This window comes from Meles meles, chromosome 5 (assembly GCF_922984935.1).
Source record: "Meles meles chromosome 5, mMelMel3.1 paternal haplotype, whole genome shotgun sequence".
Taxonomy (NCBI): domain Eukaryota; kingdom Metazoa; phylum Chordata; class Mammalia; order Carnivora; family Mustelidae; genus Meles; species Meles meles.
The window spans coordinates 117,901,138-117,921,690 of NC_060070.1; positions in this window are offsets into that span (position 1 = coordinate 117,901,138).

Sequence of the window (20,553 nt, forward strand, 5' to 3'; positions counted from 1 at the left end):
TTATTAGCCTGTAAGGTGACTGTTACTGTATATTTTCTCTGTACCTTTCTGATCTACTACTTTTAGGCTCTCTCTTTGCTTAGAGGACCCCTTTCAATATTTCCTGTAGAGCTGGTTTGGTGTTTGCAAATTCTTTCAGTTTTTGTTTGTCCTGGAAGCTTTTTATCTCTCCTTCTATTTTCAATGATAGCCTAGCTGGATAGAGTATTCTTGGCTGCATGTTTTTCTCGTTGAGTGCTCTGAATATATCATGCCAGCTCTTTCTGGCCTGCCAGGTCTCTGTGGATAAGTCTGCCGCCAATCTAATAGTTTTACCATTGTATGTTACAGACTTCTTTTCTCAGGCTGCTTTCAGGATTTTCTCTTTGTCACTAAGACTTGTAAATTTTACTATTAGGTGACGGGGTGTGGACCTAATCTTGTTGACTTTGAGGGGGGTTCTCTGCATGTCCTGGATTTTGATGCTTGTTCCCTTTGCCATATTAGGGAAATTCTCTCCAATAATTCTCTCCAATAGACCTTCTGCTCCCCTCTCTGTTTCTTCTTCTTCTGGAATCCAATTATTCTAATGTTGTTTCGTCTTATGGTTTCACTTATCTCTCGAATTCTCCCCTCGTGGTCCGGTAGCTGTTTGTCCCTCTTTTGCTCGGCTTCTTTATTCTCTGTCATTTGGTCTTCTATATCACTAATTCTTTCTTCTGCCTCATTGATCCTAGCAGTGAGAGCCTCCATTTTTGATTGCACCTCATTAATAGCTTCTTTGATTTCAACTTGGTTAGATTTTAGTTCTTTAATTTCTCCAGAAAAGGCTTTAATATCTCCAGAGAGGGTTTCTCTAATATCTTCCATGCCTTTTTCGAGCCCGGCCAGAATGTTCAGAATCATCATTCTGAACTCTTGATCTGACATATTACCAATGTCTGTGTTGATTAGGTCCCTAGCCTTCGGTACTGTCTCTTGTTCTTTTGTTTGTGGTGATTTTTTCCGCCTTGTCATTTTGTCCAGCTAAGAGGATATGAAGGATCAAATAAAATACTAAAAGGGTGGCAAAGACCTCAGAAAAATGCGCTGTAACCAAATCAGAAGAGACCCCAAATTGTGGGGGGGGAGAAAGGGGATAAAAAGAGGTTCAGGAAAAAAAAGAAAAAAATTTAAAAAATAAAACAAATAAAGAAAAAATATAAAAAAGAAAGAAAAAATATATATATTTAGATAAACTAGTCAAAAAACGTTAAAAAAGAAAAGGGTAAAAGTTTTAAAAAATTTAGCAGAAGAAGAAAAAAGAAAAAAAGAAAAAAAATTGAAAAAAGAAAAAAAATTGAATTAGCCGCAAGACTACAGAATCATGGGGAGAAAGCCATGAGTTCCGTGCTTTGCTTTCTCCTCCTCTGGAATTGCGCTGCTGTCTTAGGAATTGAACCTGCTTTCCTTGATAGATGAACTTTGTCCTGGCTGGATATTTTGTTGATCTTCTGGGGGAGGGGCCTGTTGTAGTGACTCTCAAGTGTCTTTGCCAGAGGCCGGATTGCACCGCCCTTACCGGTGGCCGAACTAAGTAATCGGCTCAGGTTCGCTTTTGGGAGCTTCTGTTCCCTGAACGCTTTCCGTAGAGTTCCGGAGGACGGGAATGAAAATGGTGGCCTCCTAGTCTCTGGCCCGGAGGAGCCGAGACCCCGTGGCCCCACTCCTCAGTGCGCCCCCAGAGGACAGCACCCAATCACTCCCGTATCCCCAGCCTCTAGCTGCGCTCCGAGCTCATCCAGCCCGCAACCAGTTCAAGGTAACCCCGAGCTGAGAGTTCAGTCCTCGGCTCTGTATCTGTAGCCGGCTTCTCTGTTCTAACACCTGCGAGCTCTGTGACACTCCGTCACCCCCCCGATCCTTCTGTGACCCTGCGGGACCTGGGGCCACGCTGACCCTGCGTGGGCTTCACCCCGGTTTAGCCTCTGGAGCAATGTCCCTCAGTGGAACAGACTTTTAAAAGTCTTGATTTAAAAAAAAAAAAAAAAAAAAAAAAAAAAAAGTCTTGATTTTGTGCTCCGTTGCTCCGCCACTTGCCAGGAGCTGGCCCCTCCCCCGCGGTCTAGCTTCCCGTCATTTTAGATTCACTTCTCCACCAGTCCTACCTTTCAGAAAGTGGTTGATTTTCTGTTTCTAGAGTTGCTGTTCTTCTTCTCTTTGATCTCCCATTGGATTTGTAGGTGTTTGCAATGTTTAGATAAGCTATCGAGCTGATCTCCTGTTACCTGATGTAGTCTCAGCCTGCTACTTCTCTGCCATCTTGACTCCTGATATCCCCCAATGGTATGTTTTAAATGTCAAATATCTCACACTTAAAAAAGGTATTTGTAAACAAAATCAGTAATTTTATTACCTCAAGACATTGTATATGTCTTTAGTAGTCTATAATTTATGCAATGTCTGCAGTCTCATCTAATCTTTACAAGAAGAAGTTAAGTAATTTTCCCAAGGCTATGTGGATAATAAGCAGAGTCATCATGATGAGACAAGGGTCCTTTTAGAAAGAAGTGAAATTGTGAAAATTAACTAGAAATTTTTTTGTAAAAATTTGCCTGGCTTCTGAACAATATACGGAGGTTCAAAATTATACTGAAAGTAAGTAGTAACTAATTTTTTTCTTGCGTAGAAAGGTAAGTTCTGTTGTGGTGGTGTACTTATGAATAGAAATAGGACAGCACATATTTATTAACAAATATGTGAAAAATATATTTATTTCTATCCATTGTCCAGCTGTTGATTTCTAAATACTCTTCTCCAATAACATGAGCCATGGAGAAATGGCTGATGACAGACCTGGGACAGAAATAAATATTAGATTAGTCTGGACCATTTTTAGAGTGGTTGAAATTAAGCAAGTGTAGGGAAAAAATCCACAAAACAAGACAAATGAAAAAAACTTCAAAAAGCAAAACAAAAGTATAGGGGACTATTCAAATGATACCATGAGCCAATCTGAAATAGCTCCCAATGGCCAAAACTGGAATAATCCGAGCAACACAAGAAGTATTAGACTGAAAAGAAATTTAAAAAGTAAATAAAAATCTAAAAAAAGAAGTATTAGACTATAATCTATAATATAAATAAGTGTCCATGAGTTTGTATTAAATAATCTATTGTTGAATAAATAAATTGGGTCAAAGAGACAAAATTTTCTTATAAATAAATTCCAAATAATATATGCATATAATCCTCTCTCTAATGGATAGAGTTTACCACACATCTCTACCCCCAGTTTGAGTCTGGGCTAGAATCACTGGCTTGCTTCCAAAGAACAGTTTATAAAAAGGGAAAAAAAGTAACTTAACAGTGAAGAAACCTGGCAAACACCATCTTAAGCAAGTGATCAAGGTTAACCTCAATGTTAAGTCATGTTCATATCATGTACCCTCCCCCATATGGTTTGATGAAAGGGACTCTATTTTTTTTTTTTTAATACTAGTTATTGAAGGTTATTTTTTTTTATTTATTTTTTCAGCATAACAGTATTCATTCTTTTTGCACAACACCCAGTGCTCCATGTAAAACGTGCCCTCCCCATTACCCACCACCTGTTCCCCCAACCTCCCACCCTTGACCCTTCAAAACCCTATTTTTGATGTCACCTTTCTCTAAACCTATAACCTCAGTCTAATTATGAGAAAAACATTACACAGACTCGAATGGCATTCTATAAAACATCCAATAGAACTCTTCAAAATGGTCAAGAACATGAAAAATGAAGAAAGACCGAGAAATTCTCACAGACAGGAAGAGCCTCATTAGAGACAGGACAAAAGAAAGTATTGTGGGATCCTGGGTTGGATACTGGAACAGAGATCAAACATTAGTGGAAAAACTGGTAAAATCTACACAATTAATATTAATTTATTAATATTAATTAATTAATTAATATAAATTAATAATATAGCAATGTTGGTTTCTTGGTTTCGATAAGTATACCATGGTAAAGAAAGATGGTAAATTAGGGGAAACTGAAGCAGCACATATGGCAAAGCTCTGTGTTATCTCTGCAACTCTTCTGTAGATCTAAAATATTACAAATTAAGAAGTTTAATAAAAGCAATCTTTTGTTTTTAAAGAAAGCTCTTGTTTGTATGTTGCTTTCTGTATGTATCTGTACATGTGAGGATGTATGACCATCAATCAGTAGTTGAGCATGTTACTAATAATTCCATAATGTTGATAAGTAGTGATAGCTTTTTAATTTAATGCTTCTATTATAATTTGGTCATTTTTTTAAAAGATTTTATTTATTTATTTGACAGAGAGAGATCACAAGTAGACAGAGAGGCAGGCAGAGAGAGAGAGAGGGAAGATGTGGAGACTGCTTAGCAGAGAGCCCGATGTGGGACTCGATCCCAGTACCCTGAGATCATGACCTGAGCTGAAGGCAGCGGCTTAACCCACTGAGCCACCCAGGCGCCCCAATTTGGTCATTTTTTATATGTGTTTATAAACCCACATGGCTTTTACGTGCATGTTGTCATACTCACATTTATCTTGACATATATTTATTTTTATTCGGTTGTGAAAGTGCTTTAAATGACAGCTTTTATGAGCATTCAGGGACCCTTCTATCTAGGGACAAGAGCCGATGGGCAGCAATAACACATATCTGCTTTTATTCCTACGACGATTAAGGGAATCCTTGTTCCAAAAGTTCAACACCAGAGGCTTCTGTACCCAGTGCTAATTCTGATGGAAGTAGGAGCCTTCTGAAAGTTATAATGGATAGGACAGTGTTGTCTTTCAGCAGTAGTGAAAGAGCATCAGATCAAAGATTTTATACCCCTCTAGAGCCCTCATCCAGACCTCATCCAGTTTCTGTCTCTGTTGACAATCAAATCGTGAAGTCATCATGATGGCAGATAGTCTCTGTTTCTCAATGAAAAATAACTTGGCAAGGATTAGTAGTGATATGAATAAGATGAACAAAAAAATTGAAAGTAAAAGTGGCTGTTTAGTGAAATGAGAAATGGGGAAGACGTATTTTCTGCAAAGTTTTGGTGTTCATCAAGTTCAATTTGGAATTTGTTGGAGGGAAGAACAAAAAGATGTCTCAGGATTCCCTACAATTTTGAACTTAACTCTATCGATAACATCGTTGTTGCCTAGCTTTTATATTTTTAACTTCACTGGCATGACAGGAAGAAGCTACTAATCCATTTTTCATGTCTAAATAATTTCCAAAATGACTTAATATTATTGTTTATATTGATTTTTGCAGTCAGTTCCCCTGTTTTTCAGACTGTGTGTGTATAAGATGCCAAATCAACTAGTAATTTCAGTCAGAAAAACCTCCAAATCAATACATTGATCCTGTTGTTGGTGTTTTGACAAAATGTTAATGCTGATTCTTTGTTCCAGTCTGCTGTGTAGACACAGCTTCTTATCCTACCAAGTGATAGTTTAGGGAATTTTTTTTAACTTGAATGATTTATTAGTGCCTAAAACGTAGATACAGACAATTTCCTCATAATGCCAGGCTTCTTGATAATGATGGATAAATTCACTCAAATCATCCTAATAGGTGGAAAAATCCTGAGAATTTCTTATATTTCTTGCTTTATATTCCAGAATTTTATTTGATTAGATGTTTACAATTCTTATTATGAATTGTTAGGTAAAATAAAGCTGTGAAATTAACTATTTTCTTAAAATGTAATAACCAGAAATTTTAAATACATAGGAGTTAAGGCATTAAAATCCATCATTGGATTTTAAATTAAATTTAAATTTTAAATTAAAAAACATCTAAAATGCTTCTCCACTGGTAAAAATTGTCACTAAACTGTGAAGGGATGCATTCCTAATTGTTAATTTTCAGATCTACATAGGTTACTGACAAAAATGTTAAGATTAACTGATTTTGGTTTCTGATTTTACCTATAATAAGATTTCTCCCATTTTTCCCCCTCTAACTTTTTTTTAAGAAAAATATTTCTTTCATGAGAAATGTGTTTGTTTTTTTCCTCTGAAGAATATTAATTTACTTCCTGAGGACATATAGACTCTCAAATCTGATCCTTAACATTCATATTCTTAAATTTAAGACTATTGAGATTAATTATTTCTGATCCAAACTCTTGGTACTGCTGAGCTATGTGGGACCATGTTTTTGTGAGGCGACTGTGCACAGCATGGGGTCTTCCATATCTTACTCTGGGGATGGTTCCATTCTCCCTAGTTTAGTAGAACCACTGCAATAAACATTTGGGGTAAGAATAGGGAGAAGGGATAGAATGGAAATTTCCAAGACTTTGCTAACAATAAAATGTTTTATTTAATGAGGACATTTTCCAGAGTTATCTGATTCTTGGATATAATCAATTCTCTGGTAGGATTCTGTGGAAAATAGTCTACAGTAGTAAGGTATTGTGTTAATGGGCTCTGGAACAGTGGCAACAAAATGTTCTCTCTCTTTCTCTCTCTCTCTCTCTGTTTCTCTCTCTCAATCTCTCTCTTTTGTTTTTCCCAACTGTAATCTATGGTCAGAATTCTTGCTCCCAAACTCCTCTCCTGAGTCTGTGATGAGAATGGCCTTAGTAAAAGCTTATTATTATTATTATTTGCTTGCCTTTTTGACTGATGAAGAGGTCTTATAGGTGAATAATTTTCAAGGCAGTAAATTTTTTTAAATTTATTTATTTTTCAGCGTAACAGTATTCATTGTTTTTGCACCACACCCAGTGCTCCATGCAATACGTGCCCTCCCTATTACCCACCACCTGTTCCCCCAACCTCCCACCCCCGCCCCTTCAAAACCCTCAGGTTGTTTTTCAGAGTCCATAGTCTCTTATGGTTCAAGGCAGTAAATTTTAAAATATAAACTCTTGGTTCCATGTGAACAAGATAACTTTTTCTTCACTTTTTTCAGGTATTGTTTTTTACCCTCTCTAAATCTATTGTGATTTTTTTTCCAGAAATTCCTTTTTGAAAATAAAAACAGATCATGCCAAGGATCTTGTAGAGTCATGTCTGAGGAACTCAAATGCATGTGTCTTGATTCCCGTTCCTTGGGAATATGAGTAAGAGAAGGAACAAAAGATGAGTCACTTCTGTCATCCAAAAAACTGAAAACACTCAGTATTTTGCAAAACAGCAAATGTCATTAAAATTTCCGAGAATGTATAATGGAACTTATGTGCTCTGGTTTTCAAAGAAATGTATGTTCATTACATATACTTAGAAAAAACAGGAAAGAAAAAAAGAAACTATTCAATCAAAATCTCACAGAGATAAATGTTAATATTTTGGACCTCTACTTAAAAATTTTTTCCACAAAATTCTTTAATAGTTTCAATACTTATACCTTTAAAATCCTAGAAGAAAAATTACCTTAGGGTAATTTGTTTTGTTTTTAAAAGTAAAACACATGCCATGTTTTGTATCATTATCTTTGGATTAGTGCTTCTTTGGGAGTGATACTTAATGTATTTTTCTTAAAGGTGGACTACAGAAGAATCATTGCCTACCTTTTTCTAAAGCATACTATTTCTTTAGATATAGAATTTTGAATCTCAATCCAATCTTTATAATAAACTGAGAGCTAAGAAGATAGGATTCGTGGATATTTGTCTTTTAAAAAAAGATTTTATTTATTTATTTGACATAGAGAGAGAAAGAGAGACGGAGAGCACAAGTTGGAGGAACAGCAGAAGGAGAAGTAGAAGCAGGCTCCCTGCTCGGCAGGGAGCCCTATGGGGGGCTTGATCCCAGGGCGTGAGATCATGACCTGAGCCGAAGGCAGATGCTCAATCCACTGAGCCACCCAGGTGTGCCTGATATTTATCTTTTTAACGGGAGGATAATGATGGAGCAAGTTCACATTGAGAATGAAATAGGAACAGACCAAATTCTGTGTAAACATTCATTATTCAGGATTGTTCCATGGGTATTTTGTTTAAGATCCTCATATGGACATTGGGGAGGGGAGGCGAACCATAAGAGACTATGGACTCTGAAAAACAACCTGAGGGTTTTGAAGGGTCAGGGGTGGGAGGTTGGGGGAACAGGTGGTGGGTGATGGGGAGGGCACGTTTTGCATGGAGCACTGGGTGTTGTGCAAAAAGAATGAATACTGTTACGCTGAAAAAAAAAATAAATAAAAAGGGAAACAGTGCAAAAAAAATAAATAAAAAATAGATCAGTGGTACTAAAAAAAAAAAAAAAAAAAAAAGATCCTCATGAATCCTAGACTTAGTTGCATTATTTAAAAATTCAGCTCCCCCCGCACCACATCCCATTAGTATGAAGAATCTTTGACCCAAGACATCTACTCACTTTTCTCTTGGGGAAGGTAGAAGAGAAGGTTAGAGGAGGGGCAACATGCTGTTGAGTCCAGCACTTTGGTCAGTTACCATCAGTTTTTTCAGTGACCCCAGATTGAACTTCTAATTGCAGCCAGCTCTCTCAAAATACTTGTTTTTGGTCACAAAGGGAAATAAAATGAGGGTGCATGAGTCACTGTACATTCTTGAAAATTACTAGCAAAACAATCTTCCTAAGGAGGAGCAGGAGTGTCATCTTTATCTTGAAAGAACACACCTCAAATTATTGAATAATAGGGAGAAACTACAAGAAGACTGCAATAATATGGCGAAACTACATTTCAGTGTAATTGAGGCTTTAGCTGGATCCTTTCTTATAGCTAGTATCCACCACAGCAAAGTAGCAGACATCCTGGAGTTTGCTGGACACCCCTGAGAATTCCAGCTGTCAGCAGCAGCTTGAGGCTCCTGTACCCAAAGCCCAGCTGCTAGCTGTCACTTTGAAGCACTAGTTTCTAAGGTGGAAATAGTTGAACGAAGGGAATGCTTTTACTATAGCCAGAAACTTTCCCCTTGAAAAGGTGTGCAGAGGTTGGTCTGGAAAATGCTTCCTTGAGAAACCTGGTGAACCACGCCAGAGCCCACCCCTTCCTGTCTCTGAAGACACCCCTCAAAGGAGAGGCAATTTTGAGTTTAAGAAGGTCTGTGTCCACATAAGCTTAGAATATGCTGTGCAGGACAGCCAATGGGTAGCTTCATATTAATGAATTATTAGCTTCATGTCATATAGTTGTTTATGTGAATTATAATTGGATATATCAGCTACCAATCAGTGTTTCATGAATTGATTAGAAAGAAGAGGCTTAGAAAAACTAAATAATGACACCATTTGGATAGTTCAAAATAAAGAAATGCAATCAAAAGAAAGTGTGGCTGAAAGTTACTTTGTTCAAGCATATATAGAATAGATGTGTCCTAAATCTGATAAAAATGTATGTATCAGTGTCCATTTTTTTTGAATTTTAATTTATTTATTTTTTCAGCGTAACAGTATTCATTGTTTTTGCACAACACCCAGTGCTCCATGCAAAACGTGCCCTCCCTATTACCCACCACCTGTTCCCCCAACCTCCCACCCCTGACCCTTCAAAATCCTCAGGTTGTTTTTTCAGAGTCCATAGTCTCTTATGGTTCGCCTCCCCTTCCAATTTTTTTTTTTTTTATAAACATATAATGTATTTTTATCCCCAGGGGTACAGGTCTGTGAATCGCCAGGTTTACACACTTCACAGCACTCACGATAGCACATACCCTCCCCAATGTCCATAACCCCCTCCCCCTCTCCCAACCCCACCTCCCCCCAGCAACCCCCAGTTTGTTTTGTGAGATTAAGAGTCCATTTTTATAAGCCTAAAAAAAATCAGACAAATCACAAGGAAAGAAATGTTAGAACTTGGGATAAGCTAAAACACCTGGTATTATGAATTACGTTTTTATTTTTGTATCAATAGATTTTTTGTTTTTGTTTGTTTCAAGTTTTTATTTAAATTCTAGTTAGCAGGAGCTGGTTCTTTGAAAGAATCAATAGGATTGATAAACCCCTGGCCAGACTCATCAAAAAGAAAAGAGAAAGGACCCAAATCAATAAAATCATGAATGAAAGAGGAGAGATCACAACTAACACCAAAGAAATACAGACAATTATAAGAACATACTATGAGCAACTCTACGCCAACAAATTGGCCAATCTGGAAGAAATGGATGCATTCCTAGAGACATATAAACTACCACAACTGAACCAGGAAGAAATAGAAAACCTGAACAGGCCCATAACCAGTAAGGAGATTGAAACAGTCATCCAAAATCTCCAAACAAACAAAAACCCAGGGCCAGACGGCTTCCCAGGGGAATTCTACCAAACATTTAAAGAAGAACTCATTCCTATTCTCCTGAAACTGTTCCAAAAAATAGAAATGGAAGGAAAACTTCCAAACTCATTCTATGAGGCCAGCATCACCTTGATCCCAAAACCAGACAAGGATCCCACCAAAAAAGAGAACTACAGACCAATATCCTTGATGAACACAGACGCAAAAATTCTCGCCAAAATACTAGCCAATAGGATTCAACAGTACATTAAAAGGATTATTCACCACGATCAAGTGGGATTTATTCCAGGGCTGCAGGGTTGGTTCAACATCCGCAAATCAATCAATGTGATAGAACACATTAATAAAAGAAAGAACAAGAACCATATGATACTCTCAATAGATGCTGAAAAAGCATTTGACAAAGTACAGCATCCCTTCCTGATCAAAACTCTTCAAAGTGTAGGGATAGAGGGCACATACCTCAATATTATCAAAGCCATCTATGAAAAACCCACCGCAAATATCATTCTCAATGGAGAAAAACTGAAAGCTTTTCCATTAAGGTCAGGAACACGGCAGGGATGTCCATTATCACCACTGCTATTCAACATAGTATTAGAAGTCCTAGCCTCAGCAATCAGACAACAAAAAGAAATTAAAGGCATCCAAATTGGTAAAGAAGAAGTCAAACTATCACTCTTCGCAGATGATATGATACTATATGTGGAAAACCCAAAAGACTCCACTCCAAAACTGCTAGAACTTGTACAGGAATTCAGTAAAGTGTCAGGATATAAAATCAATGCACAGAAATCAGTTGCATTTCTGTACACCAACAACAAGACTGAAGAAAGAGAAATTAAGGAGTCAATCCCATTCACAATTGTACCCAAAACTATAAGATACCTAGGAATAAACCTAACCAAAGAGACTAAGAATCTATACACAGAAAATTATAAAGTACTCATGAAAGAAATTGAGGAAGACACAAAAAAATGGAAAAATGTTCCATGCTCCTGGATTGGAAGAATAAATATTGTGAAAATGTCTATGCTACCTAAAGCAATCTACACATTTAATGCAATCCCTATCAAAATACCATCCATTTTTTTCAAAGAAATGGAACAAATAATCCTAAAATTTATATGGAACCAGAAAAGACCTCGAATAGCCAAAGGAATATTGAAGAACAAAGTCAAAGTTGGTGGCATCACAATTCCGGACTTCAAGCTCTATTACAAAGCTGTCATCATCAAGACAGCATGGTACTGGCACAAAAACAGACACATAGACCAGTGGAACAGAATAGAAATCCCAGAAATCGACCCTCAACTCTATGGTCAACTAATCTTCGACAAAGCAGGAAAGAATGTCCAATGGAAAAAAGACAGCCTCTTCAATAAATGGTGCTGGGAAAATTGGACAGCCACATGCAGAAAAATGAAATTGGACCACTTCCTTACACCACACACGAAAATAGACTCCAAATGGATGAAGGACCTCAACGTGAGAAAGGAATCCATCAAAATCCTTGAGGAGAACGCAGGCAGCAACCTCTTCGACCTCAGCCGTAGCAACATCTTCCTAGGAACAACGGCAAAGGCAAGGGAAGCAAGGGCGAAAATGAACTATTGGGATTTCATCAAGATCAAAAGCTTTTGCACAGCAAAGGAAACAGTTAACAAAACCAAAAGACAGCTGACAGAATGGGAGAAGATATTTGCAAACGACATATCAGATAAAGGGCTAGTATCCAAAATCTATAAGGAACTTAGCAAACTCAACACCCAAAGAACAAACAATCCAATCAAGAAATGGGCAGAGGACATGAACAGACATTTCTGCAAAGAAGACATCCAGATGGCCAACAGACACATGAAAAAGTGCTCCACGTCACTCGGCATCAGGGAAATACAAATCAAAACCACAATGAGATATCACCTCACACCAGTCAGAATGGCTAAAATTAACAAGTCAGGAAATGACAGATGCTGGAGAGGATGTGGAGAAAGGGGAACCCTCCTCCACTGTTGGTGGGAATGCAAGCTGGTGCAACCACTCTGGAAAACAGCATGGAGGTTCCTCAAAATGTTGAAAATAGAACTACCCTATGACCCAGCAATTGCACTACTGGGTATTTACCCTAAAGATACAAACATAGTGATCCGAAGGGGCACGTGTACCCGAATGTTTATAGCAGCAATGTCTACAATAGCCAGACTATGGAAAGAACCTAGATGTCCATCAACAGATGAATGGCTAAAGAAGATGTGGTATATATACACAATGGAATACTATGCAGCCATCAAAAGAAATGAAATCATGCCATTTGCGACGACGTGGATGGAACTAGAGCGTATCATGCTTAGTGAAATAAGTCAATCAGAGAAAGACAACTATCATATGATCTCCCTGATATGAGGACATGGAGAAGCAACATGGGGGGGTAGGGGGATAGGAGAAGAATAAATGAAACAAGATGGGATTGGGAGGGAGACAAACCATAAATGACTCTTAATCTCACAAAACAAACTGGGGGTTGCTGGGGGGAGGTGGGATTGGGAGAGGGGGAGCGGGCTATGGACATTGGGGAGGGGAGGCGAACCATAAGAGACTATGGACTCTGAAAAACAACCTGAGGGTTTTGAAGGGTCAGGGGTGGGAGGTTGGGGGAACAGGTGGTGGGTGATGGGGAGGGCACGTTTTGCATGGAGCACTGGGTGTTGTGCAAAAAGAATGAATACTGTTACGCTGAAAAAAAAATAAATAAATTCTAGTTAGTTAGCATGTAGTATAATGATGGTTTCAGGAGTAGAATTTAGTGTTTCATCACTTACAAATAATGCTCAGTGCTCATCACAAGCGCCTTCTTTAATATCACTAAAATTTTTAAAATTTTTAATTATTTTTTTAAGATTTATTTATTTATTTTAGAGAGCACAAGCAAGAGGGAGCAGCAGACTCCCACTGAGTGTGGAGGATGACCTGGGGCTCCATCTTATGACCCTGAGGTCACAACCTGAGGCCAAATCAAATAGTTTGATGGATCAGTAGATTATTTTTAAAGAAAAAAGGAGAATGATAAAGCTGATTTTTTTTTCTCCTATGGAATACAGCTTCCCATACTGTTGTTTATAGTTTTGAAAAGTTGAAAATTTTTTCTCTAATGTACTTAGTAAATTTTTGCTCAAATTTGATAATGAGAAAGCATCTTTTTTCCCACCACACAGCTGTTAGCCATTAAAGGAATGAACTTTGAAATTCAATCTTTAAAACATGTGCAAATATTTATATATCTGCAACTTAGGAAAAATGTTTTCCCAACACTGTTTAACAAAAACTTCTAATCTCTGCTTTATTTTTATATTATTGTAACATTTCAGGTGTCTTTTAAGACACAGTTTAAGCTTCCTGCTTATAATAATATTGTGTCCAGCCAAAATCCGAAATAGCTTAATGGTTACAGATCATTTAGTCAAAGCTGACTACTAGGTATTTTGGGCATGTACTTATTATAACTTTATTCACAAATACTTCTGAAGTATTAAATCATTAACTGAAAAGTTGGTATTTTTATTTGAAATAGAAAATTTTGAATCACAATATATTCTTCATGTGATGAGAAGCAGTGGAGAGAGTCCATTAGGATCACATTTTGTACCACTCCTTGCCTAGGGTCCTATCACTATACTTATTTATTGAACATTTTGGGATGTCCCTGAGGGGTGAGATACTATGTGAGGAGGTAGTCTTACGGAGAGAGTTCTGCCCCTAAGCAGTTGAGAATGAATTATAATAATACCATAATAAAAATTCTTAATAAGTATCTGCAGAGGATGCTGTTGGAGTAGAGGAGAGATAGAACAAGGATATTTACTGTAATATAGCCTGGGTATAGAGGTAGGGACACACTTACATGAAAAAGTAACATTTGATATTTGGAGGCTGAATATAGCAATTTCCATTATGGCTAAAGGCCAAACTCATCCTTTCCATGGTAGTAGAGTCATTTACATATTTATACATGTGTTTTGTTTAGATCTGGGCAACATTTCTCTAGACTCTCCTCTTGGTTAGTCTTCCTATTTACTTTTAATCATATAATTACTTAACTTCAAAATTGGCAAGTATCTTATCTCTCATCTATCTCTGTGGCTCTTAAATTTTGTTGTGCACCAGTATTACCTGGATAGATTATTAAAACAGATTTCTGGGCCCCACTGCAGAGTATCTGATTCTCAGGTGGAGGCTGAGAATTTGCATTTTTAAGTCCCAAGTGATGGTGATGCTACTGGTTCATGAATCATACTTGGCTGATTATCAGAGTCAGCTGGGAAGCTTTAAAATATGGACTGCTGTGTGTAAACCTGGCGATTCACAGACCTGTACTCCTGGGGATAAAAATACATTATATGTTTATAAAAAAAAAATTGGAAGGGGAGGCGAGCCATAAGAGACTATGGACTCTGAAAAACAACCTGAGGGTTTTGAAGGGGTGGGGGTGGGAGGTTGGGGGAACAGGTGGTGGGTAATAGGGAGGGCACGTATTGCATGGAGCACTGGGTGTGGTGCAAAAACAATGAATACTGTTACGCTGAAAAAATAAATAAATTAAAAAAAATATATGGACTTCTGGTATCCACTCCTAGAGATTTAAATTTAGTTGAATTTGGGTAGGAACAAGGAATCTGCATTTTAAAATATATATCTCTATTTGATTCTAATTATCAATGGAGTTTGGGGTTCACTAACATAGTCTGGGTCTCTCATTTCCCAAAGATAAAATTGAGATAGAAAAGTTAATTACAGTTAACAAAAGGCAGAGCATTTCCCCCCTGTACTCATTTTTTTCCCTTCAAGAAATCATAATGAAAATTCATTCTTTAACAAATCAATACTTTTATCATAATATTCAATGTTGTCCAAAAATCTCTTCCTTATAGCCTACTGTCCCAATAATTAGTCTTGGATAAAAATTAGGCCAACTCCAAATATATAAAAAAGTATCTCTATATTCTATGGAAGGAGGTGAATAGATTTAGATTAGGATAACGCGCAGTGCCCTTTTTCAAGGAACTTCCAGACAAGTAGCAGGTAACACCTTCCCAAACATGCACAAATATACACAGTCACACAATGATAATAAAAGACAGACTTATAGAAAGTGCTAGTGAAGAAGTATAAAATATCAGATGATGAAACAGCTATTTGTATAGATCTATTTTCTGGATGCTGTGCTAACTTGCTACGGATGCTAAAGTATTAAAACTTGGCTTTCTATCTAAAAAAATCATAATACAACTACAAAAACACAACTGACTTTACAATGTAACATAATGTATAAAAATGGCATGAATAAAATGCTATCAGAAGGTAGAAGTGGGAGAGATTAATTCAGCTGGAATATTTGGAATGTTCATAGAACGGGTGATAGAAAAGGCGTTTACGCATTTATATATAGGTTTTGTTTAGATTTGGGTGCTCGTCCCAAGCACCCAAGAAAAGTCTTTCTTTCTGATTAGTCTCTGCCAGGTGAAGGAGGCAGCAGAGCAAAAGCACAAGGTGATCCTGTGATGTGGTCTTTTTCAGAATAGATCATAGAGCGATTGGGCTAGAACCGAAGCATGTGGAATCAGAATAGTATTCATGAAAGTGAATTTGAGCTGGGCTTTGAAGGATGCATAAGATTTGGTAAATAATACTAACTTTTGCACAAATTATTAATTATACTAATTAATTTTAGAATTCATCCTCCTTTATTTACAAACTGCAGAAAATTTTACTGATCCATGGGGTCAAATCAATTGCCCTTAAAATTTCCCACATTGGTGTTTGTCAGCCCTATCTGAGCATTGCAGTTACCTCTTGCACTTAAGCTAAAACAAAAACAAAACAAAAGCTCTGGCTCCATTTGAGAGGTTTTGATTCTGGAGATTTCTATCTGAGATGCCTGATGGTGGCACCCCGGGATTTCCAATCTGTAGTTTTTCATAGCCCATTCCAGTCTGAACAAATGGCCTACCAAATGCCAAAACCTAGAATGAGTTAAAGATCTAATTGCCCAGTGGAATGTTTCTCTGCAACTTAAATGCTTCACTCAGGTCTTTGTATAATTTTATTTTCTTTACATCATGAAGATAATTTTAATGTGTATACTTACTCTGAGATCCTAGTAGGTAAAATCAGAGAAAAATCTCCTACATAAACATTTTGAGGATAAAGAAACTCAATCTGTTTATCCTTTCATATCCTTATATACATTTCCTTCAAGAAACGCCATCCCCTGTGCTCATTTGGATTAAAACAAAGCAAGGACTTTAAATGTACATAATTTAAAAATAAATATTATTTTATGATTTTAAAACCAATATTATTTATATATAGCTCTAAGATGAATTCTAACTCATCAATCAAATTGAACCAAATTGCTCAGTTTATATAAATGTAAAAGAAAACCTCAGAAAATAAAAATATCTATTTGACCCCTATTGGATATTGAAGAATTAGTCATTACTGAATATTGCTGCATTTCTAAATTCTGCGCTTTTGATGTTCACTCGCATTAGTCATAGAGCTTTGTGTGGGTGGATAATGTGGTTAGAGCAGTTGTTGATGACTTGTTTTTCTTTGACCATAACGTTTTTAATAAATAAGGTTTCAATTATTTGTATGCCTTCATAGGCTATAATCAATGCATCATTTCAAAATATAAATAAAGTATTTTTATTTTTGAGACATGATGTTCTGAAGAGGCAAATCCCATAGCTGTTGATTTAATTAGATCTTGCTGGGTTGGGATTTTATTATTAGGCTTTCCATTAGCTCACTACTCAAGGTCAATGTAGATGTGACTAAGAAATTGAGTTTTCTCATGGACAAAAGATGAGACCTTGGAGAGCAAAGGAAAAGATGATATTTCAGTATGATGACATCTTTAAATCTTTTATAATTAACTTTTTTCTTTGTTCTATTGATAGTATACTCCCCACCCCTCTGGTTCTTCAATGAGAAGAAATTTAAGCATGCATGATACACAGGGACTAATAATACTTTGGGATTAATGTAAAAATAATAGAATATAAGATGCTATTCCAAAGTATAGTGTTTATAAGATCTACCAGGTATGAATTTTGTTCTATTTGTAGTATGTATCTTTTTCATCTTATGTGAAAACTTATAACATGTGTATCAGGCATCATATTTCTTTAAATGAGATTTAGTATGGCATTTACACTGAAAAATAAAGATAGGTAGAGCCTAAGGTGTTTCATAAAGTGACTATAATAGACAATTTTGTTTTGTGTAAATCTGAAATACACCTTGCTGTGTGTGTAATGATGAAGATTGAAAAATAATGGAAGAATTCTATTCTGATCAAACTCAGTTTATTAGACACAGCTAATTTAATACTCGCCCCTCCTCTAAAGTAGGTAGTATTAGCTGTACCTTACAAGTGAAGAACTTGAAGTAGAAAGTTTAAGTAATTTAACCCATAGTTAAGTAAGTGACAGAACTGGTGTTTGAACCTAGGTATAGACTCTAGGATTTCTGATTTTAATCACCACACTATATTGAGAGAAGAATTTACATTTATACTCTTACCATTATGATTCAGGCTGGGGGTCAGAAATACCTTATGAGATAAAAGTGCAATTTCTGCAGCTTTGTAATGTTGTACAAATTATTTTAGTATTCTGCCTGCTACCTGCAAAAGTTTATTTGCTGAAGTAGGAAAGTGTGTTTAAATTAAAAAGAAATAATATACATTGGGCATGAGGTTATAAAACAGTAGCAAGAACACTGAATTTAGAATCAGAAACTATAAACTCTGGACCCATCTCTGTTTTTGTCTGGACACTCCATTCTCTGACTATGCACCAAACCACCATGGGACATGAGCACAGAACTCATGTGAGGTATTTAAACATTTTTGGAGGGAAACAGTGATGCTTGACAAATGTTGGACACTGCTCAACGTGCTCGCTCAAGGTAGTTTGCGGTTTTGACGTTATGTCACACTACATTCTGTTCAATTACATCACATTTTCGTGAAGCTGAAGTTTCAACAGTCGCTGTGATAAAAAGCAAGTAGCATGTGGAAATCCACCTGATCCCAAGGTTTGAGAAATCATGCTGTGCCTCACAGGAAAATACATCCCATTAATAAGTAATTGTGGTGGAGAATGAAATAAAGATGCTATGAGAATGAAAGAGAAATAAAGATGCATGTTAACATGTATGATTTTGTTTAAATGGCTGCTGAGTTGTTAGAGCATAAATAATGTGAGAAGTTGTTTGGATGTAACTATTTAATAAATGGAACTGGTATATGTTTATTTTGTATTAGGAGTATCATGAAAAATTTGCTGAGAGCCTAATGGCTCTGTGAACTGAAAAAGCTGAGGAAACTTTGGAATAGAAGTTTGGTTTTTGGTATTTTGAAATATTTTTTTTTCTTGGCTTCAATTTTCTTATCTGAGAAATTAATAGGCCAGAACAGATGTCCTCAAATACTAGTCTAATTCTTTTTTTTTTTTTAAAGATTTTATTTATTTGACAGAGAAAGAGATCACAAGTAGGCAGAGAAGCAGGCAGAGAGAGAGGAGGAAGCAGGCTCCCTGCTAAGCAGAGAGCCTGATGCAGGGCTCGATCCCAGGACCCTGAGATCATGACCTGAGCCAAAGGCAGAAGCTTAACCCACTGAGCCACCCAAATGCCCCTCTAGTCTAATTCTAAAAGGCAATGATTCTATGACAAGGCAGAGGGTAATGTAGGTGACTTTGATAATTTCATGCCACATTCTTCTATAGTACTTAAACCCTATCTTAAATTGGGAAAAACACAGAATGTAGCTGTCCTGTGTTATGATTTCCTAATGTATTTTAAACCAAATCTTTTAAAACAGTTTTTAACTGCTGCATGTAAATGAGTTAGTCATTTTATAAATATCTCATTTATCTCTTTAATCTTTTTTTTGTTTGTTTTTATTATTTGGCATTCCGGTGTTTTCTCCACTTGTTAACATGAGGAATTAGGAAAGTCCAAGATAAGTGAGAATCTGCACTTCGTAAATATTGGAAAATCTAGAGTGTCTGAACTACTTAAGAAGATATTGTCCCATGAAAATTTCAAATCGAAAACAAGTATCTCACTGTTTTCAATAAAAATTCTGGCTAATAGCTACACCACAGTTGCATTCTTTTACATAGCCAACTTATACAAGGAAGTCCTCATTTAGAAAATCTTTGAATATGTGTCTATAAAAAATAATTCTTGTTACATGCCAAAGTATTAGATTCTTATTAGGCATCGATCAAATAATTGCTATCATTTGTGACAACATGGTGAACCTGGAGGACATTATGTTAAGTGAAATAAGCCAGACATAGAAAAACAAATATTATATGATACTGCTTACATGAGGAATCAAATAGTCAAACTCACAGAAGCAGAGAGTAAAAGGGTGGTTGCCAGGGACTGGAGGGAGGGGTGTAATGAGGAGGTATTTGTCAAAGGGTACAAAGTTTCAGATATACAGGTTGAATAAGTCCTGGAGGTCTACTACACAGCATAGTGCCTATCATTAACAATATTGTATCGTATTCTTAAAAGTTTGTTAACAGACTATATCTTATTTTATGCTTTTATCACAAAAGTAATAAAGAGGGCAGGAAGAAACTTTTGGAAGTGATGGATATGTTTATGTTATAGATTGTAGTGATGGTTTCACAGTTGTATACTTATCTCCAAACTTATCAATTTACATACATTAAATATATATGGCTTTCTGAATATCAATGATACCTTAATAAAGTTGTTTTTTAAAAAGCACTGGGTGTTGTGCAAAAAGAATGAATACTGTTACGCTGAAAAAATAAATAAAATGGAAAAAAAAAAAAGATTTCCTCTCAATGATACCTTAATAAAGTTGTTTTTTAAAAAGATTTCCTCTAAGTAGCAAAGAGAACACTTGGTGTTTTAAAATAAAAATGAAGACTAGTAAATACATAAAACCTTAGAGATGATTTACTATTTCCAAAAAAATTTAGGTGATTATAAGACCTTGGTTGGTTCACTATGAGGATATTAGCTCTGGAGACAAATCAGCAATTTTTGTTTCTTCCAAGCGAACTGAGCAGCAGTCACAGTTCTGTCCATTTTTGTAAGCAGTCTATTTAGGTGTTTATATACTTTTGTTTCAAATACTGTTGCTATAAATTGATTTTTTTCCTATTGTATTTGTTTCCTATTGCTGCTATAACAAATTACCACAAACTTAGTGGCTTCAGCGTTACAAATTTATGATCTTAGTATTTCCGAGATCAGATTTCTCAGTGAGCTGAAATCAAGGTGTCAGCAAGGCTGCATTCTCTCTGAAGCTCTAGGGGAGA